Raw genomic sequence first — 23,019 nt, forward strand, 5'->3', positions numbered from 1 at the left:
TCCTCATGCACGCCCTCCAATCCGCCGTCAGCGCACAACCAGCGGAGCTTCCCCTCCCCAACGGCTGAGAAGTTTGCCCCCAGCGCTCCCGATGTGCAACTTTTTAATCATTGAGGAGCCCGAAAATGAACTTCAACCAAACTTTGACCTCAACCTTAATCTCACTCCAAACACTAAATCCAAGTGGTAATCCCAAACTGTTGGACTGCGTGTGAGGACGAGCAAAACTTTCTTACATAATGGCAGCTCTATTTATCTTTAGCGCATGGACGGGCCTTTGAAGAACAGTCAAACTACTCTGTACCCAGTTAAAAAACCCAATTAAGCCTCTAAAGCCCACTACAACAAAACATAATAATCCTCGTTTCTTGGAATTAAGATGTTTTTAAAGCCTTTCATGAAATCCACAAAAAAATGTTGGAATATAATCTTTTATGAAATAAAAATAGTATTGAGTATGATATGTTTGGGTTATTTGTTAAGATTTTGTTCACAACAATGTAACTTTAACCCTGTAAAGCCCAGTGCATCAAAGAACAGACACAATTTTGATTTTTATTAAGCATTAAGATGTTAAAACCTTTCATTAAATCCATAAAAAAAATTATAATTTTTTTGTCAGTAATGACATGTTTTAGTTAAAGTTTAGGTGGACCTGTATTTTAAAGAATTAACTATCAACAAATTTTGGATTTCCAACACAAGTCGTCATTAAAAAAACACAACAGATGAGTGAGTTACTGTCATCAAAAAGTTTTGAAGACTATCAAACCTTTCCCACCAAAAGTCGTTTTGAGATTTCACAGGAGAAGCCATTTTAAAATGAGAAGGAAAAGCCCTTCTACTGCCCCTGTAGGTACCGTAACCATTCAGACTGCAATAACCGTTCGGGGTCCTTAAGACTGAGGATAACCTCACACTACGGTAGCCCCACTTGGACAAACTACGTGGAGATCTGCTCGGGTTCTACATATTTTCATTTCACGTTTCCTTTGTAGCCTAAAGTTCTTTTCCCTCATAAGTTGTGTCTGACATTATTCTTTGTAAAGTTTCTCGAGAGATTTTGCCACAACCCACTTAGTAAAAAGATCTGTGTCTGTTAGAATGAACCTGCTGCTCCACACAAGATAACCATGTTTGAGCAGAACAGCTGGAGTCTCGTAGCTTCGTGTTTGCAGGCAGGGAGGATGCTTTGTTACAGTGTGCGGTCCAGAGAAGGGTTTGGACCGCTGTCCGTTCAGCTGCAAATGCACTAATAATAATCATAATGTGACGTCAGCACTAGTCAAAAGACACGAACGGTTGTTGCAGGCTGAATGGTTATGGTACCTACACCCCTAGTGGACTGATAATGAACTACAGGACAGAAAACATGAACAAGTTATTTAGAATAGGTTTATAAGGAAGGATTGGATCATGCTAATGAAATATGGGTCTGAGAAATGTGTATCAAATATGATACCAATGGTTAAATAGGGTTAAGATATAAAAATATTGACCTGAGTGTTCAGGAAAAAAGCACCTCATTCACAAATTTCATCTACACATTTTTAACCCGGTGTGACTGTTTTATAAAGAATTAATTATCAACAAGTGTTACAATCTTTTAATAAAGTAAAGAGTCATTTAAATAAATGAAAAACATTAGATGAGTTGTTTTTCCCATAAAGTTTAGAAAAATAGGCACAAGTTTTTCCCGCCAAAAGTGTTATTGAGACCTTAAATAAGCAGCCATTTTGAAATGAGCAGGAAAAGTCCTTCTACTGCCCCTAGTGGAATGATGGTGAACTACAGGGTATTTTTTATTTTATACGACGGATTTTAAAGGAAAGTTTTATTCATTCCAATTAAGATCACAGAAAATTTGTGAACCAATACGATTGGTCATATAGAGTTAAGATACTAGATGTTTCCACTTTAGCTTAAGACAAAATTTTCTCACAATACAAGTGAAACTAAACCAAAGACAAAGAAGAAGTAGGAATAAAAAGTGTAAAATTTTTGTGGAAACATCTCTGGAAAGCCACTGGAGGTGAGCAGGTTTGATTTGAATTGAAATAAAAACTCCTCCACCTATTTTCACAACACTGCCCACAAGGTCTGCTCCTCCCTGAGAGTCTTCCTCCTCTTCCTCTGTGCGCTTCCTCGTCTATCTGCCTGCCTGGACCGCCTCTGCATGCTAAATGAGCCTCTCTGAAGTGTCATTAGACCAGCAACCCCAACTCTGTCACACAGTCCAACTTTCTGATAAAGTCGTTTCATTTCGCTCTGGTCAGGCTCTTAAGAAAATTTACGCGCACATTCACGCCAATCTCCGATGAACAGAACGCTCATATAAATGCAAATGTAATTTTAATTGGGCTGACTCGACAAATTAACATTAACACGCTGCAGCTGATAAAATCTCCTTTGACATTTCACACTGAAGGAGCAGAACCAGCCAGTCCGCCGGCTGACAACAAAAGTTGTCAGTTGATGAAATTTTGTGAGGGAAAGCTCCCAGTCGAACGTTAGCTATTCCTGCAGGTCTTTAAAGTGTGTCAGCGTGCACGGCGGCTGCTCTGTCCCAGAACCAGAATGGATTTTTCTGCCTGTCAGCAGCCATCGACGGATGCAGGGAGGAACAAATGCCCATGCTGAAGCGCTGCATTGATTCTCAGCGAGCTTCTTTTCCTATAGTTCAAATACTCTGTTTACTCAGATGCAATCTTAATGTGCTCCTTGTTTTGAAACTCCACTTTCACCGGAGGCAACATTCAAAAAAACTCAGAGTTTTTCCAGATCAGAGATGGGCGCAGAGCAGAGCAGCAGAGGCATTTTTGAGTTTTGTTGCTGCCTGAACACTCACAAACACAAATATTGGCTGGCAGGATGGGAGCCTTTTACCCAGGATTCTTCCATACAAAGAGTGTGGGCTCAAACAGGCAACTGTCGGTGCAGCGAGATGTTCACACACACACATTGTGTGTGTCAACAACAATACACACAGCAGAAACAGTATTAAAAATATTCCATGAAAAAGCTATAGAAGTATTTTCTTATCTCAGAAAAACAGTTCAGTGTTGCGTAAAGTCTATTCTGATGAGAAAACATTAGGGGTTGTGTATCATTTTGATACATTGTCCACAAAACATTCAAGTCATTTTGTGGCGATACAACACCTTTACCTAAATCGATACAATCAAGGTATTAATTATTGATTTAGCATTTAAAATTATAAATGAAAATGCTTTTTCCACAACACACGCCCCTCACTGTGATTCACTTTCTACCAACTGTAATTGACCTGCTTGGTAGATTGTGATTGTTTCCATCATATGCACATAAAAAGGCAGACAGTAGACACACGGGAAGAGAAACTGGCTAAATTTGACAGAAATCAAAGATTTACTTCCCCATTAATAACTTTTTACCAGCATTATCTTGTTTGTAACTGTGTTTTTTTTACTGATATTGTTTTTACTCCTGGTGCCTTTTCGATGTTTTAAATCTGTACTTTTGACATCTGTACCGCCTACATCCCTTGGTAAAACAGATGTGTGTGTGAATGGGTGTTGGACTGGCGCACAAGAAATCAGGGTTCGGTTCCCGGGGGGCATGAGGCTGGGGCCTTAAGCCAGACCCTTCGTGCTACTGCTTAACTGTGTAGCCCGGGTCTCCCTGTGCCGGTCCCCAGCCTGAAGAAAATACAGGGTTGTGTCAGGAAGGGCATCCGGCGTAAAACTCTCCGCCAAACCACCTATGTGGATCTGTGAAAGCTGATTGGCTGTGGCGACCCCCAAAGGGATGTGCCGAAAGGTGAACAACAGAAAGTATATTTGTGCATTTTAAAACAGGATGTTTTTAGTATTGTCTTTACAAAAAACATCATTTATCTCCCATCTGTTTAGATCGATTTGCATTCAAATGGTGCATTGAGTGACCACAAGTGAAGTAAACACTAATTCCAGGTTTGCATGATTTCAGATCACACATCTGCAAATGATAACGTGTCATCATGCAGCTGACTCTTCGTATAGTTTTAGTGGAAATGCAAATGTGAGTTGATAGCAGCTTGCATAAACAGCCCTGTGTGTGCATACGCACTGCAGCATCTGCTCACATTTTCATGCACAAAAAGAACTGAAGAAGTTTGGCAGAAAGTAGGGCTGCAAGATGAGACGAAGCAGAGCCGTAGGTCTTTATGTGGGGCAAAAAGTGAATTTTCAGGTGAGTTTGCGGATGCTGGCATGACACACTTCTTTCATGTGCAGGCTGACGGGCCGTACCATCAGCGAGAGCCGATGCGGTGAGGTGGCCATGATGGATCGCAGCATGAAAAGAGCGAGATCCCATCTGGGTCAGATCTTATCAGGATGACTGAGTCGCATTGATGAAATCACGCCGGCTTGTTAACCTGGCCAGCGGAAGAAAGTAAAAGTGCGCAAAAGAAGGCAAAATCCGAGAAGCCAGGAGACCATGAAGAACAGGAAAGGTCAAGGGAATAATGAACACATGGGGACGGCATGAGAAATTTCAGTGATTAATAGTGATGTTGAGTTGGCAGGGGACGGATTGAGATAACAGAAACTGACTGAAGAGAAGAAAAAATGGAAAGTAGGAAGACTGAAACATCCAGATGGCAAAACTAAAGTAAAAGGCCATCAGAGTTTCCTCCTTTCACTTTGTCTGACAGAGAGAATGATGGGAAATGTTCTCATCAGGCTCATCAGCATTTGTCTGCTGCTTGTAGCTGCTGTGTCTCCAACAATCTTCAAAACACTCGATGCCAGACAGAAATCCTGTGCTGCGTAACCACAGCACACCAACAGTCCTGTTCATTCCATCCAGACACCCAAACAACCCCTCCGCTCAGATGATACGGGGTTTAGCTGAGGTGAGCTTGTAAAGGCGGGTGGCTGAGTGTGGGAATCGCTCAAGCTCTCAAGATGTCCTTAACCATCCTTTCCATTGTGCTCCTGATAGATATTTAGCTCTGAAAATGTCAGGATTTATTGGACCGAACTGTTATCAGACACGCGACTTTTATTCCACAGCCACCGATGTGATGCTGGGTTCATCAGTCTCTAGAGGTTTAACTGAAAACGCTCGTTTCATCTAAAACGACACCAGGTGTAGCTTAATGAGTTTCTTTGCAGAAAATGAAGACGGGACAACGCCGACATGGGTTACTCAGATCACATTCAAATAAAAGGCAGATTTGAAATTCAAATTGTTAACTGTAAAAAGTCCCTGAGGAGCAGATGCTTCAGGATGTCCACTCTGTAGCTGCAGGACATCAGAGGATCCCAACCCCAAGCCTCTTCACTGAAGAGACCGAAGGCCTGTCAATCAAATGATACAGGGGTTTTTTTCAATTTCTTTACATTTGGCTTGATCAAAGTTAATAAAACAAGCAAATAAATCCCAAACTTAGCTGAGATCTAATTCATCAAACATTCCAAATGAGTGCGATTAAGACTATAAACCAGAGTTAAATAGCTTAATACAAGTTTTTGGTTTGTTTTTTTAATATGGATTTTTAATTTGGGTGCAGTGACAATGCAATATTTCCACCTAACACCATTAAATTCCTCCGGATACCTCAAAACAGTAAACCTGGTCATAGAAAAGTCGTCCGTGGGTTTATTACAAACCTTTTAGCTTTAGTGCAAACATCAACTAAGTGAATAAAGGGCCTGTAGGAGCCAGTTGTTGGAACCCGTCTTAAAATCCGGCGACACAAAAGTGAAGACCTGCAAATGGAGATTTCATCACAACAGCCGCAGCCAGATGGAGCTGAACCCAGCTTCCTCTTAAAAAGACAGAGGGGTTGCACAGTCTCTCACAAACCAACACAAGTTCAAGCACATGTTAGAAATTTAGAATACTGTATTTTCTATAGAGCGCAGCGTCAAGGACCGGTCTGCTGTCAGTCTTATGTCAAACATAAGGCGCATTAAACAACCGAGAGTCAAAAACAAGTCAGTCAGACTTTTTGTCCACAGTAACTCTATAAAAGCGTTAGTCTATTCAAAATACCTGTAACTCTCAACCTTGTGTGCAACACCAAAAAATGAGACTAATACCACTAAAACTAGCGTTACTGTGACTACGCTGTGACCCCCTCCTACCCCCCCCCCCCTCTTTCTAACATTCGTTTCTCCTCTTTCCTTCTTTTCTTTTCAGTCCGGTCGGACAAAAAATTGCTACTGATATGATTGAGATGAATAAAATGTAGCCTAAATTACAAAAGAGGTTTATTTAAATATACACCTACTATGCCAAAAGATTCATACCCCTGTTGTAAAAGTAAAATATGTCCAACACAAGAGGCTTTGAGCTCTCATCTGTCTGCTCAGCTGTTGGACAGGACAAGTTAGAAAATAAAAAAAAACTAAAGTTAGTCAAGCTATACATGGCTTGACTTGAATGCAGTCCTAATGTGTAACAGTGGCATAGATGGCCTGAAGCAAAAGCTGTTGAATGATGTTTACCTGTTTACCATTCAGGTAAATCTACAAGACACTGAAATGAGCTTTCAGAGGCAGATAAAGCTTCAGTCACAGCTGCCTTTACAGGTGGATCCGGACTGTCTGGGGGCAGAAAAATGGGCAAACCTGTGCAGGTGGCCCACGCAAAATGCTTAGATCATAGACCGCTCAGTGAGCCCCCAGAGCCAACATGCACGTTTTCTACCGGCAGGCTGCGGGCGGCAGGTCGTCGGGAACACTGAAACTACCTGTAAGAGGAAGTAACAGTGCAGTAGGTGAGACGCAGGCAGGTTGTACAGATTTTCATCAAGCCCCGCCCCCAAAACCTGCGTACTGCACAGGGGCCTGTTAAGGCTGTTCAAATGACAAGTGTGCGCTCCTTGAACTGAGCATTTTCCTTACACACTTTGTGATACACAATGGTATGTTCCTTTGTCATGATGTCCCTTAAGGTGGCCATGTGAGCCATTAGGGAACTGCAGGATTCACCTGTGCTCCTCTTAACGTGTGTCCGCACCTGTCTATGACCCTCCCAAAAACGACAAGCCAAACCCCTTCAGCGCCCGTACCAGGGCATGTCTGAGGCACAAGCTGCAAACAGTGTCCCCCTTAAACATGAGGCAGAAGGTCAGGGCTCGACATAGCCATTTGTCCGCTGGCCCGGTCCTGTTTTTTTTCGAGCAGTACGGACCACAAGACTTAATTTTTTACTTGTCCGCTCGGGCCACTAAAATATCTAACAATTAATACATTTTTCACCTTTTACACTAAAGTATATTTTGCGAAAACGTGTAGATTTACCTCGTCTTTATAATTCACTTTTTCTGCTAGTCCTGTGTTCAGACTTCAAGGGTTTCTATGGGAAACCTTTTATCACTCTTCTCCTCCTCTCCCTCCTGCCCGCGCGGCTGTCACTGCCGAGCACCACGCGGCACGCGCTCACTCAATTTTTTTTTCAAAACTTTATTGAATGTAACAATTCAATACTAAACAATGTTAAACAGCAACAACGAAGGCACAAGCCAGTGGGTTATTATTACATTTTAGGCAGATATATTTAAACTGACACACATATCAGCGCGCGCCCCCTGGTGGTTTTTCACCGCGATGATCATAAATCCAACACCGTCACTGAAGAGAGACTGAAGCATGTCAGAGATGTGGAAGACATGGCAGGAATAGATAGGAATATGTTAGTAGTTATTAATTAGTAGTATGGACAGCAAGATATTTAATGAATGCATTGAAGATGAAACTGTATGCACTAAGCTTTAAGCTGAATGTCAAAGAATCAAAGGCAACTCCAAATACCTGAATCTCAGACTCAAATGGAGTATAAGGTCAAACTACTTAATTTTGTTTTTCTTTACAACACTGTAAGCAGTAAGTATTTCTAGTTAGCTGAATGATCTCAGTAATTTAATTGTATTTAATTTTTCAATTATTTAATTTAATTAGGTAACTAAAGTAACTAAAAAGTAAATGTAACTTTGCAACAGTAACAAAAAGCAGAACCTTAAGGCGGTCAGGGCAAAAAAGTCAATAAAACGTCTTAACTATTGATTAGGAACAAATGTGAAATAGCAGTGATTAGAAGCAGCATGAAAACTTCTGAACTAGTGTTTCCTACTACACTGCAGATCTCTTCAAAACATCTGAAACAGACTAGAGCAGATTTAAGTTTGATATGCTCTATTTTTAGTCATTGAAAAGTGTATAAATAAGTGCTAGATGTCACCAGAATGCACCAAATTGCACCATATTAAAATTTTCCGGGGGGGGCATGCCCCCGGACCCCCCTAAAGTTGCAAGCACCTGCGGAGCGGCGGGTCTCGCTGTGCGCGGTGTCGGGCCAGTAACTTTCAAAAACTACTGGCCCTGTGGGCCAGTGCATATTTCTGGGCTATGTCAACCCCTGAAGGTTAAAACATGAAATAACATTGATTGGAGGCTTGACGCCGCTTCGCAGGACTCTAAAGTCCACCTCGACCTGCTCATCTAGAAGAGCAGCTGAGGGTGTTGTAGGCCGGGGCAAATGTTGCGTCAAGCAATCATGTTTGCACAGCTCTCCCTGGAGAGGCTGGAGCCCTCCAGTGGGAGTCACCTGCATCCGCCAACGCCAAACCGAAGGGCCTGTTACACACACCACACACTCTGTCTGTGGGCAGCTTCACAAAACCCAGACACTACTAAAAACCGAGCTGACTCATTTACACGAGCCTGTCCGTTGAATTAAAGGTATCGGAATGACTCCAAGATAAGCAAATCAACCGGAGAGGGGGAAGCAGCGCTTTTGCTCATCACACAATGACACAAAGATGGCTGCGGCAAGCCGCTTTGAAAAGGGAAAGAAATCCAGTCTGAAACATGAAGACAGCGGTTAGAAAGCTTCATTGATTATCTGTTAACTGGGTTTCTCATCAATAATTCTAATGTGTCACACTCAGATGGCTTTTGCAGCAGGTAATTTAGAAAAAAAATGGAATCAACGGTTTTTCTTCTCTCAGACTGTTTGGACTTTAGTAAAAGAGGCAAAAACGTAGAAATTGGCAGAACTACAAATATTTTCAAATAACTCAGAAATTTGGCACGGTTGCATCTGCTGATTGCTGTTGGAAGCTTCAGCTTTAATACATCCAAGGAGATCACACAGATCTCTTTGGCACTGCCTGCTGCTCAGGTACCTCATGTAAGCATCCCGACTGCTTCAGGGATTCAGACCCGCTCGTCCAAAATCTCCACATGGAACGGAGCAGCCTGTTAACACCTTCAAACTCCGTGCAGTCTTCATCATCTTCATCTCAGGAGCAAACATCAACGTGTATTTGCATAAAAAAAGTAATGATGCTTTTCTAGCTGATCCACAGCCGCACAGACTGTCCCTGAAATATAACCCCCACCACCCAAAAATGCTGGCAGAGTTCTTTTTTTTTTAGTTTTACATATCAATTCTGCATTTTTCAAGAAAGGCATGGCTTTCAGCCCATCTTCAAGTCTATTAACTGTGCGGTTTTGTGCCGTTGCTCAGGTATAATCTGATGGGATTAGCAGCTATGCTCTTTAAATAGAGTTGTGCATCCAGGGATTAGATGATCAAAGTCAGTGGCAGTAAGGAGCAACACATTTTTATTAAGGTGTCCTCAGTTTGAAGCAGCAGCAGCACAAGTACGGTGGCTGTGTTGGTCGTATTTTCATTTTGACTTTAAATAAAAAGTCAAGAAAATTCAGGAGCAATGTGGATGCAGGTTTTATTTAGCAATAAAATACTGGGAAAAATGCTTCTAGGTGTGTTAAAGTCCCACTCTGATCATCTTCTGATCTATTTTCTAGAAGTTCCCAGTGGTCTTTCCATTACGGTTGTGCAGTTTTCAGCAAAAATATGTGTCGTTTTCTAAGACATGGTTTCTGCCCTTTCTGAGTTGTGGACGGGAGTGTTGGCAGGGAGCAAGTGCTCCCCCGCTTCCCATCATCTGTTTGTTCTCCAGCTGGCTTACAGCCCCTCACAACCTCAACCTCATATTGCAACACAAAGGTAAGCGGTATCTGAGCTGTGCAGACGAGGAACACAAAGACGTGCGTGGATCCATCCAAACGTACACTTTTCATCATTTAGCTAGCATGGTGTCCTTGGGGCAGGTGGTGAAAAGGCTGGGCAGTAACAGGGCCCCCCCACCCACCCCCCCACCCACCTTAAACACCCTGCTCACATCTGGATACAATGCAGAAACAAGGCCAGGGGAATACATAGCTGAAGGGAGGGATTCTTCTGTAGACATTAGGGCTGCTGCTGCTGCTGCAAGTGCTGGTGGATGTGAGACTGAGTGCTGTGATAGGAGGATGGAGGGGGGTGTCGGGGAAAGCTCCTCATCTTTGGTCTCATCTTTCCTGTGTAGTTGAGTGCAAAGCCCCCCGAGCAACAGACGGACCGAGGGGCAGCTGGGATCCAAGGCAGTGAGGAGGAGCGGCGAGGGAGCCCAGATACGAGCTGAAGCCAGAAACCAGCCAGCTTTGCTGCTTTGGACACGATTTACAGGAGCTGCTATAAATCACAGCGTTCACTTAGGTGAAGATTGTTGAAGTGAAACAGGAAATCCAAATCAGAACTAGTATCATAGCACATAAACTGTACTTCCGTCTCGTGAAAATCTCGTCTTTTGTGTAAAATAAAACTGCAGAAAGCTGCAACCAAACGAGCATGTTAACAGTCGGGGGTTAAACTTGCTGGTTTCAATAACCGTCATATTCTGAACAAAAAGGAAGCTCTGCATTAGTGGAGCCAACAGCGTTTTCTGTGAACGTCATTCAGCCCAGAGGGTTTCAGCGTCTTCATCTGGGTCGGAAAAAGACTGTGATATCTGCAGCATTACATTTAAAACTAAAACAAAGGAATCCCTATGTTTTTAGTCAATTTACAACAGCCGTCTCCCTCCATCACCAAGAGACTGGAAATAAAATCCTATTCCTGTCAAACACATCAACTGTCCAAAGATACACTGAGTCCTTCAGGGTCTTAACATCTTTACCTTCTCAAATATTCAGATTTTAATCCTTATATCCCAAACTTTATCTTGACTCCAGCTTGGAGCGTCGGTCCTCAACCTTTTTTAGGCCACAGACCGGTTTAATGCCAGACTACAGCTACGTCCCTCCCTAAATGTTCTAAATCTAGTGTCGTAGGTTTTTCAGCAAATTCCAACATAATGCTCACAGGTTTTTTCAAACGTTCCCAAAGTAAAACCCAACAAATGTGAACATTTTACCAAGACTATTAATGAATCCACTGAAGATGAAAACTTGATGATTAATGAAAGATAAATTAAAATATATTTGTTTTTCACGTGGATCAAAAGCTATGCATTGTGGTCTATATTGGACAATCTAGGGAGCGTTGATGAACACAGAGACTTCTGGGAAATATCTCGTACACTGGATTTTGGTTTTGTAGACTGGAACAGTAAAAAACAGCAAACGCACTACATAGGGCGGCAAGTAGTGAGTAGAATTCAGACAACCACAGTTTTGGCGGACCTCTGTGCACAAGGCCAAAGTTGGCAAGGAATTATTTTCTGGGAAATCAGTTTTTAAATTAAAATGTAGTTTGAAAAGCCAGTGTGAAAATGTCTGTAGGTAATTACAGAGGACAAAGATTCAATAATGAAGGCAACATTAGGTCTGTTTCATTTTAACAATGATAAGTCAATCTAGGCTGAGTTTATCTTTCAAGGCCAAAAAAAAGAATGATTTGTTTTTCCTAAATTTGAATTCATTGTGCGTTTCTCTTCAACACAGAGGAATATTTTCTGTGCTAAAGTTTCCAAACAGATCCCTGCCTAATTTAGCTTCCATGTAGGAAGATTCTTAAACGCCCTCTTGGTAAATTTCTACAAATCTTCAACTTTATTTGATTGAATCTTCATTCCCGTAAAATGTTTTCAGCTGGTTGAAACGTTCTTGGTGCTCCAGGTTTTGTCTAGGATCCATTCAAATCTTCCCTTCGTTAGCAAAGCGGAGGCTAACAACCGCACGCCAGCTTTGGCCTCGCCCGACTTCAGAGGTGAGAAAAAAAAAAGTAGAAAAATAAAATGATTTTGTCTAAAAAGGGGCATTTTCTAAATGTAGTAATAATGCAATTTATTGGCAGCGCTCTTGTACCGTTAGAGAGTTGGTTGCGTGTGAGAGAACAACTTGATTTCTTTTTCTGTGAAGTTGTCGGCTCATCTTCTGTTTTCTATTTGGCCTTTTCTGCCCAGAGAAACCGTCCTGAGACTTTAATGAACCTGCCAGCTCTGGACTTTTCATTTAGCGCTTGGAGCTGCCGCTTTGAGACGATGTGTTTAGGACACGGGACTGAGGTGGACGTCCTGAAAATCACACCAACACGCAAAAACATATGAGAGATTACAACAACAATTAAAAGAGCAAAACAAATTATGGAAAAAATTATTAAGATTTTGGAGATCAAACAAAACAAAACATTTCTAAAAACAAAAGTAATTTCTAGAAATCAAAATGAAATTTTAAAAAAGGAAAGACAAAATGAAACCAGAAAAGGTTTATGGGAAATCACTGATTAGATGATGATGATGTTTGACTTTTGAGGTTTGAGTTTTTTCAAATGCGTCTTCAATGTCCACATAATTCTAAACGTTTTTCATGATTAGTACGGAGCAATTAAATATTTTATTTGTTTTGTTTCATTTTTGGGAAATTTTATTTTGATTCCTAAACTTTAATGTGTTTTTTATCATTTATTTTTCTGTATTATTGCTGTTGTGATCTTTCATTTGTTTTTGCATCAAGTCATTTGTTGAAGTAATTTGTCCTCCAGGGCCACCGTAGTGAGTTATAGACATACTCCATGTGGTCGACAGAATCTGGTAGTTTTCCTAAATAAAACCTTTTCACCATTGGAAATTAAACACTTATAACCACACCATTACCATTATTACCAACAATTATTCCCATCTGTTTTTCCTCCTTTGTCTGCGGCAGGTACCAAGTGACCGGCTTAGAGGGACCATTGGCCTAAAGACTATGGGATGATATAAAGATAATCCAAAAAGGTCCAACCGGAGCCTTTTCATGGAGTCTGACCAAACCCACATCCAAGAACTGCATTTCCTTTGTCTTCAAAAACAAAACACCCTCCTAAAGGAGCTGAGACGGATCTTTAAATGTAATCAGACCTCCTCCACTTGTGGAGATGATTCCTTCATCCTCACTGCTGTCCTAACGCCTGCTGCTGAGCTCTGCCTCTGATACTCCTGTTTATTTTGGGTGAGCTCAGTAGCCCCTGGGTCACCGTCCTCCTCTTCCTCCTCCTCCTCCTCCTCCTCACCTCTGTCCTCAGTGACCCTGCAGCCTGCTTGACCCTTCTGGAGTGCCTCTTGTTACTACTTCCTCTATGGCTGCTCATGCCCCCCCCTGCAGAAACAGGAACATGTGGGTCTCCTGACAGCGGCGCCTCACTTCACTTCAACCCTCAGACGACTCCCTCTATTCCTGAAACGTTCAGAAGTGTGGCTCCTTTGGTTCATTCTGGAAAAGGCAGAAGAGGAGTCGGCCTGGCCTTGTATTTCAGCTGAAGTGACTGGCCTACACTGGGGGGGGCATTTTTCTTTTTTCCCAGAGCGAAAACAACATAATGAGTTGTGTTTTCCTAAAAGACAGCGCCGGCCCGTACTCGGGCAGGCACTAATTCCCCTACCTATGGTTGTAGATTTTAGGTTCCATCTCCCTAATTCAGCGTATAAATCATAAGCTTTTTCTCTTTAATGATCGTCAGAACCCCTTCCATGCATCTTTCTCTTCCCCCCCACACACAAACAGAGCGCACACTGGCAAGGTTAGGCTGACATCAGTGCCTAACGATCAGTTCCTCTGTGGGCTGAATGATTGGCTGCAGAGGCCTGGGGACATTTCCAGCTTGCTTCCCTCAGTTAGTCAGACACGCAACATCACCGGCCTTTAGCTGGACCTAACTACATCAAGTCCAGTCCATTCTCTCAGATTCAGCACAGCTAAGAAGAGGAGGGAAAGCATCAACAGTGCAGTGAAAGCAGCTCCTTTCATCCCAGAATGCGTTGTTTCCGCTCGGTGTGCTGGACGCCGACACATGACGGTGGTTGGTATTTGCATCAGAGTGAAACCAAAGTGGGAATGGGGTTTTATTTTTAAAAGTGCGTTCTATGACTACTTCTTTTTGTCTTCTTCCAATCGCCGTTTACGTTTGCTCCTGTTCCACTTCTGCTTCCATCACTTCCCAGAAACAAAGTCTATAGATGAGGTTTAGTTCCTATGAGGGGCATTTGTTTTTCTATCAAAACGTGTCATTTCTGACGACTTCTGCTTTTCGTTCTAAAAAGTTCGGCCTGGTTTCCTGCACACGGTTGGGTTTTTCCCTCAAACACAAAACCAGAAGACCTTTTTGTTGAGGTCTTGCAGACATCTCCACTCTCACTACTATCATGTTGGTTAAGTGGAACTGAGTGCTAAAAGGGAACAGATCCCCCACCCCCACTGGCTCTGAAAGCCCTCCAGGCTGCTGTGAGTTTGGATTAAGTTTGGGTGCCATGAACACACCGAGCCCTCTAAACTCTTAGCATCATCTTCATCTGCTAAATATGAAGACAGAAGGGGCCGGTCCTGTCTAAACTGGACAGACGAGGTTGCAAATGTTGTCTAAGAAAAGCTGGTTTTACATCTGATCAGTCATTTCCAAGCAGGATTGTGTAGGAAACATGATGACTCAATACTCTGAATGTTTTTTTCTTAGTGAAACCAGTTTCCACAGAGGGTTTTAACCACGACAGAACCGTCAAAGTAAAGGTTTGTGTCTCCAAAGTTAACAGCATCTAATTAGGCATGAGTGTGCGTAAAGCCGTGGGTCGATATCGGTGGTCCACCGCAGTGACATCTGGACCGGACAAAGAGATCTGCTGCAGCTCTGCGCCTCCCTCTCAATCCCCGATCACGGCCACGTGGTTCTGCAGGCTGCTTCTCCCAGCTAAGCTTATTCCTCTTCTTTAATCCTGCAGCGAGCAAAGCAACAATGGCGAGCGAGGCTTCACAGGGAAATGGCCCAAATCTATGAACCATGATCACAGAGCCCATTAGCTCCCCAAATCAATCCAGCATCAGCAACTCTCTTTGTGGTTGGTAGATAACGTTCAGTAAAGTTGAAAAGGGGGGATCGCCATGAGTGCTTGATAACGCCCCAAATGGTCAGTTTTGGGCTAAACTCTGGGCTGCACGATGGCTTTGGAGCAGCGTCCGTCACATCGGTCCCTTACGGACGATACAGGATGGCTCTGATGAATGCGTTCGATATCTCACCCCAGATCAGATGATCAGGCGTGGGCCAATTCTGCTCAAAGCAAAGGCAGCCAAACCGATGACTAAACCCAACAAACTGAAGAGGAAATGTCTCCAAACGGAGCATCTAACTAGAGCAGGCCCATAAAGGGATTGAACCCTATTTTCTTGGACAAAAGTCGCTCCTGAGTGTAAGTCCCAACAGCTAAAAAACGCACAATAACGAACAAGAAAATCATTTATAAGTCCTACTTTTGGGAGAAATGGATTTAACAAAATACAGGAATGAGAACGGAGATTGTTCATCATGAAACATAGAAGGACTCTACTATATAAGCGGCAAATTATTAAGACTAGCATAACATAAAGAACATGCTAACAAGTCAACTAGACTCTTTCTATCGCTTCAAATCACTAAATCTGTTGAAATCTTCATCCATTCATCATTTTGATTTTACTGCAACAGTTTTGTTTCTGTAAAAGTGAAGATAATTAATATTCCAAAAAAACCATGTCTACATTGGAGGCAGGTATCTAACAAAAAAAGGCTGATCTGATTGGTCAACTGCCTGCAGGGGTCTATTTGATTTGATTCATGATGCCATGAGATAATAGAAGTTTAACGTAACCATTTATCACAGTTCACTTATGCGTATCTCACAGGCTAATGCTGCGATGGAATACATTTGATGTCGCTCAGCCCTCCATGTCAGATCCACTGGCAGATCAACTACAGCAAACATTGTGTATTCGTTGTGACACGGCTTTCTTTGTAGTGCTAAAAGGTGTTTTTACACGTGCAGAGCAGGAATTTCCAGAAAAGGAGGAATACATGACAGATAAGAACTTCCATCATCAGTGAGGTATGTGAGAAATCTGCTCCTGTGTGGCATCTCCAAATGACTGCACTTCCCATACAGGTGAGTGCTCTCATCAGGGTTCTTTCAGGGAACAAGGCCAGGTTGTCAGTAAAAAGTCCAAACAGAGGTTTTCATGAGCACAGGTCTGCTCTGCTCAGCCCAGGAAGACAGCAGACCAAACCAAACCAAGGCAGAAGCACATGAAGCCACGCAGAGAGCAGAGTGGACCACTTTCTGTGGGGGAGTCTTCGATCTTTCAGGGGTTTTCCACCCCACTTCATCAGCACAAAACGTTTGAATCCTACACAAGTTGACTAAAGATTGAATGCAAACGATCAGCTCCTTTACTGAAAGGTGTGTGAAAAACAGCAGCTTCCTCCACAGGTGAAGAAAAAAAGCCTCTCTCTGCTAGCTCCTCCCCTAGCCTCCACCACCTCTGACCCTCTGAACCCTCTCCCATCTTAATCCTGTGATTACGGCATCATTCTGTTGGGCTGGGAGCTGGAGCTGGAGCGCCGTCAGGCTTCATGGTTTAGTACCTGGACAGGCCTGCTTAGCTCGGCAGAAACGGCGCGCCTCACTGAAGCAGAAGGGGGGGAATCTGCGACTCACATGACGGGACAAAAACACCCCGACAAACCTCTCCCAACGCTTCCGGAGCAGGTAAATAAAGGAGTGCAGCAGGATGGTCGGAGCGAGCGCACATTCCCTGTCTCTATCCAAGGCAGTAAGCAATCCGTTTCCTATGGAGGCCTCATTTATAATTTAATCCAGGAGCTCGGTGTTTCAAGGCTGACACAGAGAGATTGCCCTTTCAGAGTGAAAACCCCCACTATGCAGCAGGGAATCAATGCCATCCCCACAGAATACACTCTCCAGCCCGTATTAAAATGATAAGGCTGTCTGGACCCCCCGCAGAGACCTCTGTGCTTTCACTACAAAATACTAACTTTGATTGGGTTCCAATAAAAAGGATTTTATGGTAAGAAAGCCACTTTTTGGTTTCTTCCTGCTCTCGTCCTGCCTTTAAGTCCCGCCCCCTTTTGAGCATCACCTTTTGATCTATTCTCAAAGCCTCCCAGTGGTCTTTTACCTTCCAAAGACATGCGTCGTTTTTTAGGTAGAACATAGTTTCTGCAGATCTCACCTCCGAGGTCTTGGGGGACTGTTGGTGTGGAGAAAGCCCGCCCCCACTTCCCGTCACCTGTCTGTATACACGCTCTTCCACTAGCTCTCCAGCCGCAGAGTTTCAAGCCGAGGACGAGGAAAACGAAGACGAACGTGAATTTAACTGTCCGATTCGTCACAAATACAGCATTTTACCTTTTCTACTCCTGATTCACAACAATTTGAATGAAGAAATAGTCCAACATTATTGTATCTATGTCCCTCATCTTGAGAAAAATGCCACAAGAACGTGTTAAAAACACAGTTTTCATTAGAGTAAAGGCTTAATATTCAACAGAAAGTTATTTGTAGGACTGAGGTTCTGATATTCAGTCTTAAAGCAAACAAAGTGATTTGATTTCATCACTGAAAATGTACAGAAAACACAAGCTGTGGCGTGTTGATGATGTTAGAATAGAGTTTGGATCTTCAGAAAGAGCAGAAGCTCGTAGTTCCTTTCATGTAAAAAACCCTCAGATCTAACAGGCCTTGGAAATATTTACATTATGTTTCAGAGATAAGCAGGAAGATTGACATCAGTTTCTGTCCTCCAAGTTTGACTCAATTTAACAAACGTACTTCTGGACTTTAGCGGAGACTCAACTGGATCCTCTTTACAGGTTTCCTTCCAGGTGCTGAGATTGAAACCAAACCTTTTTCACATTTTTCAACTGTTCAATGCCAACAACTAAAAAAGGTTCAGCATTAAACACCTGAAGATAAGTGAGGACGTGAAAAGGCGCAGGGCAGTAATGAGTCATGAAAACAGCCATGTTAGAGCTGCCATTCAGTGAAGGGCCTGCTGCTGTGGAATGTGAGGCGCCATTCATTCACACGGGTTAAAAATGCATTTCTGCCACCACAAAGCCCTGCCTTGTCCTCATTGTTTCTCGCTACACCACTAAAACACTTCCACATTCTGAAGAGACAGGCCTAAAAAAATGTAATTGCTAATTTTACTCCCACACATGCAGGAAAACGGAGCGCGGTGAATGGGGGGGTCGGGGGCAGGCACTGAAAACAAAAAGGAAGTATTTGTAAGAGATAAAGAGTTAAAGACCACGTGGATGGCAAAGCAAGTGCACACTCCTGTATACAAAAGACGAACAGTGGTGTGGACTAAAGCCAGATCCATGCAGTTGAGTTGTGTGTCGGGCGACCGTCACTCTGAGGCATCTGTGACAGAAACCCGTGTCTGTCTGCACAGGCGGTTATTCCAACATGAATCACATCTGTTCTGGCCACAATAATCCTCAGACATCTTTTTCTTTTAGCTTAACGCTCTAAAGGTGAGTCACCATCCACAAACGCTGATCCCAGCAGGTAGACTCTCCCACCCTAACCACTAAATAGTTCACTATCTAGTGCGTTCACCATTTTCTAGTGCTCTCTGAATCTACAGTTCCAAAATCCATGTAGAAACTTCCCAGAAGCCTCTGTGAAAAACCAGTGTGCATCGATGCTCAATAGATCGGGAAATATAGACCACAATGCATTGCGTCGGAACAATTTTTGCTAAAAAAAAGTATTTATGCATATTTTTTTAATAAACCATCAACGTTTTTATCTTCAGAAGACAGTGGACTCATAAATAATCGCAAAACGCTCATATCAATTAGATTCAATTATTCAATAAATCGATTACGTCATATCCGCCATTTACAAAAATAAAAGTAGTGAGTGTGGTGTACAGATGTTTTTTTAAAATCCAGGGCACTACACAGTGCCACACTATCTAGTGTTTTAGTAGTTAGGGAGTAGGGTGGGAATTCAGACAGAGTGTAAAATTATTTTGCAATTGAAAAAAAAACTTTATTGATAAGATTATTTTTCTTGTAAGACAGTCAAAAAATGTTTTTTGTAAACAAGGGTCTTTTCATTTTCTTAACATTCAAGTTTTGCAGTGGATGCTCTTAAAAACGCTAGGACTTAGATGTACTCCAGGTTGCACATACTCCTGGTGTGAACCACGAGCTGGTCCTGGGCGGCACACTGAGCCACAGAAGCAGACGTGAGGGAGGCCGTGTGACCCCGCCTCTCCTCCCTCCCCATATCGCCGTCTTTCTCATTCCCCGAGCGCGTCCGTGTGAACAAAGTGACGGCTGCACAGGGAAACGCCGCGGATCATGATCCACAAACAGGAGCGTCCCACTCCCACGGTGGGAGATCATTACGGGGGGGACCAGGTCCAAACCTCATTATTGCACTGACACAAACTTCCTGAACTGGTCAGGACCATGTTTGATGATGAGGAGGATATTCTATTTCTGACAAACACGTTAAAAGCAAAAATAGGACATATTCAAAGAATATCCAAAAAGGAGTGAAAAAAAGTAAAAACTTTATAACCCCCCCCCCAATGACCTAGACCAGGGGTCTACAACCTGTGGCTCTGGAGCCACATGGGGCTCTTTTAGCCCTTCATTGTGGCTCTTTGGCTTTAATGAAAAATGCTAATGATTTGAATATATAATAGATCCGTTATTGAAGTTTTTGTCTTGATTTTAACATGTCCAACATTTGAGCAAAATCGTGATAAAAAGCTTAATTTGCCGTCACAAAAGTTCTGTAAATTTGTGTTTTTGTTGTAAACTTAGTCAAATAAAGGTCTCCAAAAACTCTTTTATTTTGTCAAATTACACCAAAGTGGTTGAAGTTTTGAACAAATACAGTTTAAAACTACTAAATTAATTTAGAGTTGTGTATTTGTACCTTACAACTTAAAGAATGAGAATAAACAGCCCAGTTTATTCTAAATATTTTAAACTCCAATGTTGTTTTTATTTAAAAGCAAAAGGAGAAACAGAACAGCGGGGCATCCAAATCCTACTGATGTCACTGTCTTGCATCTTTATATGTATTTTTATTTCTTTATTTAAGTGTATCTGCTCCAGAATGATGTTATTTGACACAGGGTGGGTTTTATTTTGAAAGGTGTACGTGCTGCTGTCAAAATAAAATAAATGTAAACTGTTACATTTAAAAAGATCCACATAGATGCCCCCCCCCCCACCCCCCCCCCCCCCCCGCATGGAAGTGTTTGGAGTCTCAATCTGCTCCATTTAAAATCAACATCCCCCAAAGTAAGGCTGTGTCCTCTGTCCTCCCATTTCTTTCACATATCTTGTCCTCCAAAAGCAAACAGACAAGGGCTGTTTTTGACCCACGTGCACACGCGCATGCGCACACCGACCCTCGTTTGTCAACTTCAAACTGAGGCTTTAATTAACTTTTTCAAACAAACACTTTCCTGTTTTTCAGCGTCGCGCAGTTATAGCAGCATTAACCATAATGATACTATTACTATAAATTTGACGACAGCCATGATTTTGAATGGGGGACTCCTGCTGGGGAGGGAGTTATAACGTCCTATATTACAACGCTCTGAAATCCAGTTTACGATGTTCCCCCTGTTTTATTACGGAGCCATTCCTGAAGGCATCACGGGACTACGCTGCTCGCTTTAACATTGTTCCTCCCTCTTATCAGTCAAACATTCCTCCCACTCAGGGAGCCTTATCTTCATCGAAGCTCAAGGACTTTCTGCTGCAGCAAACAGTTCAACGCGAACGCTGCCTTACCAGCTCAAACACAACTCACAGCAGGGGAACATGTTGAGTCTAGATCCGGTTCATATTCAGAGTCCGTGTTTTCCAGAGGCGACTTTGAAAGCAACTTTCCTTCAGTCTTCAGTAATCATTGGTGGTGGTGGATTCCTGCCTCCTCGCGCCGGACTTCAGTGCAGCTTCCTCTATCTCTCTCCCCACTCTGCTCCTCTCTCTGCCTCTCGTCTCCTGTCGTTTCGCTGGCGCTGCCTTCAGGTGTTATCGGAAATATTTGGTCTCAGAAACAACCTGATCATTTTTAGCATTAGCCAATGAATCCACCTTGTTTTTTGTCATTTGACTAAGAAAGATGCAGATTTTGATGTCAAATATGAATTCGTATCTCTATAAACGGAAAGTAATTTAAAATGTCAAGCTCCAGTGTCAGAATCTTATATTGTAATTCCGTATGTGTGCACGCTGTGACAGGACCGTTTGACTCTCTCAAATCACGTGTGTCGCCGTAAAGTCGCATTAGATGTTTTTTGGATGGGAAAGTCTGAATTTTTTTGGCAGCACCTGAACACACCATCAGGGAAAAAGCGCTGCTATTTGCATGTGCATGCGCGCGTGCGCGTTGTGTGAGTTCGTATGACTAACAAGAGTGAAAAGAAAAGGTGGGGGGGGGGGGGGGAGTTACTCCCCTCCCCAAATAAAAAAAGCACAAGCACGTGCACACAGATGCAGGTTTGGACTCATTATCTATGAAATCTCGAGATGAGTTGGCACAGACAGTCAAATGAATTTGTGAGCTTAAGGGAAAAAACGAATCAATTTGTGATGTGCGTGAGTGTGCGTGTGTGTGTGTGTGGCGTTACAGCAGGCCCACATCCTGTACGCGCATCATCATCATCATCATCATATGAAGGAGAAAAGTTACGGCCGAGGAGTCCCCATGATCACGCACACACTTACTCCTGTCCGGCCACACATGTGCGCACACACGCGCCGCTCGCACGCGCACACATCAACCACGCGCTCGCGCTGAAAGGAGAGCATGACATGGACACACCAGAGGGCTTCCAGCGGTTTCGGATCCTCATAGCGCCGAACAGCCGCTTAGAATCGCTGGCACCTGTGCCTTGCTCAGTGGCAGTTGTGCCGCGTCTATCTATTATGTAGGACACGACTTCCTAATAAGGATAAACCCCCCACCACCACCACAACCATCCTTCACCCCTCCCAAACGTCCACCCTCTGTGTGTGCCGAGAGAATGAAACAAACTAAAAAAAGAAGAAGAAATAAACTCTTCCTCCTCCTCCTCCTCCTCGTGTCGCCAGATTTTAGAGGCAGTTTGATGAAAGAGTGAAACATCTAAGGAGAGATGAAGAAGAAGGAGTGCTGGAGGAAAGTTTGCTTCACCTCCAGGGTGTCACAGATCGTGTACTCGTGATGATGCTCTCCTTGGTTCAGTATTTCACAGCCGACCAGCGAAGTTTATTCATCTGATCTAAGCTGGGATGACTTCTGATCATCAAGGTGTCTTCAAACGCCTCACGGTCTCCGGGGGGGGGGGGGGGGGGGGGGGCATTAAAAGTAGGAAAAGGAGTCCGCTGTCGCGGTTCTATTCCCACGGGATGACCATCCACGGCCGGTCATCCAGGATATTTTTCTTTTCAATCAAACACCCCCCGCCTGCTTGTAACCTATTTATAAATCAAGATCAGACACTGACTCGCCTTCCTCCAACAGTCTTTTCCAAACACTCCGCGCAGCCCCGACGCGTGGATTAAAGGGAAAAGAAACCGTACATGCGCGTACCTGTTTGTTTTTCTCCACGACAACAATCCAGGGAGACTTCAAGAAGCAGAGACAATCCTAAAGGTGAAAGCATGATGTTTGCAGTAAATGCTGAAGTGCATGATTGAGTAGGTCGATTCCATTCTGTCCGGTGGGGGGGTGGAGCGGGGATTCCTCCGCGGGATCAGCTACACGTGGAACTTATCCGTGGAATTTACGGTAATCATACAAACCAAGGCTATTGATATTCCCTGATTACGAATAGGCTATAAAGACTCGCTGATTTGTTGCGAGCGTGGGTGTTCGGTGGGTTTCTTGACACCCCTGCTCACCGACAGAATGGTTTCTCCCGCATTAAA

The 23,019-nt window shown here is 43.2% G+C and overlaps 1 protein-coding gene across 5 annotated transcripts in view; it reads right to left on the minus strand.

Annotated features, from left to right (window-relative positions):
• znf516 (zinc finger protein 516) overlaps positions 1–22,768 on the minus strand; it is a 60,285-nt gene extending 37,517 nt beyond the window's left edge. Inside the window, exon 1 of one of the 5 annotated variants that reach the window (XM_011473315.3) lies at positions 22,682–22,768. The gene's annotated coding sequence lies outside the window, so the exon portion shown is untranslated. Of the gene's footprint in view, positions 1–20,895; positions 21,213–22,681 lie in introns of those variants that run through there. The other 4 variants (XM_023963938.1, XM_023963937.1, XM_023963939.1 and 1 more) reach the window with 4 other exon arrangements.
• Positions 22,769–23,019: the final 251 nt, after the last annotated feature.

Source organism: Oryzias latipes, chromosome 16 (assembly GCF_002234675.1).
Source record: "Oryzias latipes chromosome 16, ASM223467v1".
NCBI classification, from domain to species: domain Eukaryota; kingdom Metazoa; phylum Chordata; class Actinopteri; order Beloniformes; family Adrianichthyidae; genus Oryzias; species Oryzias latipes.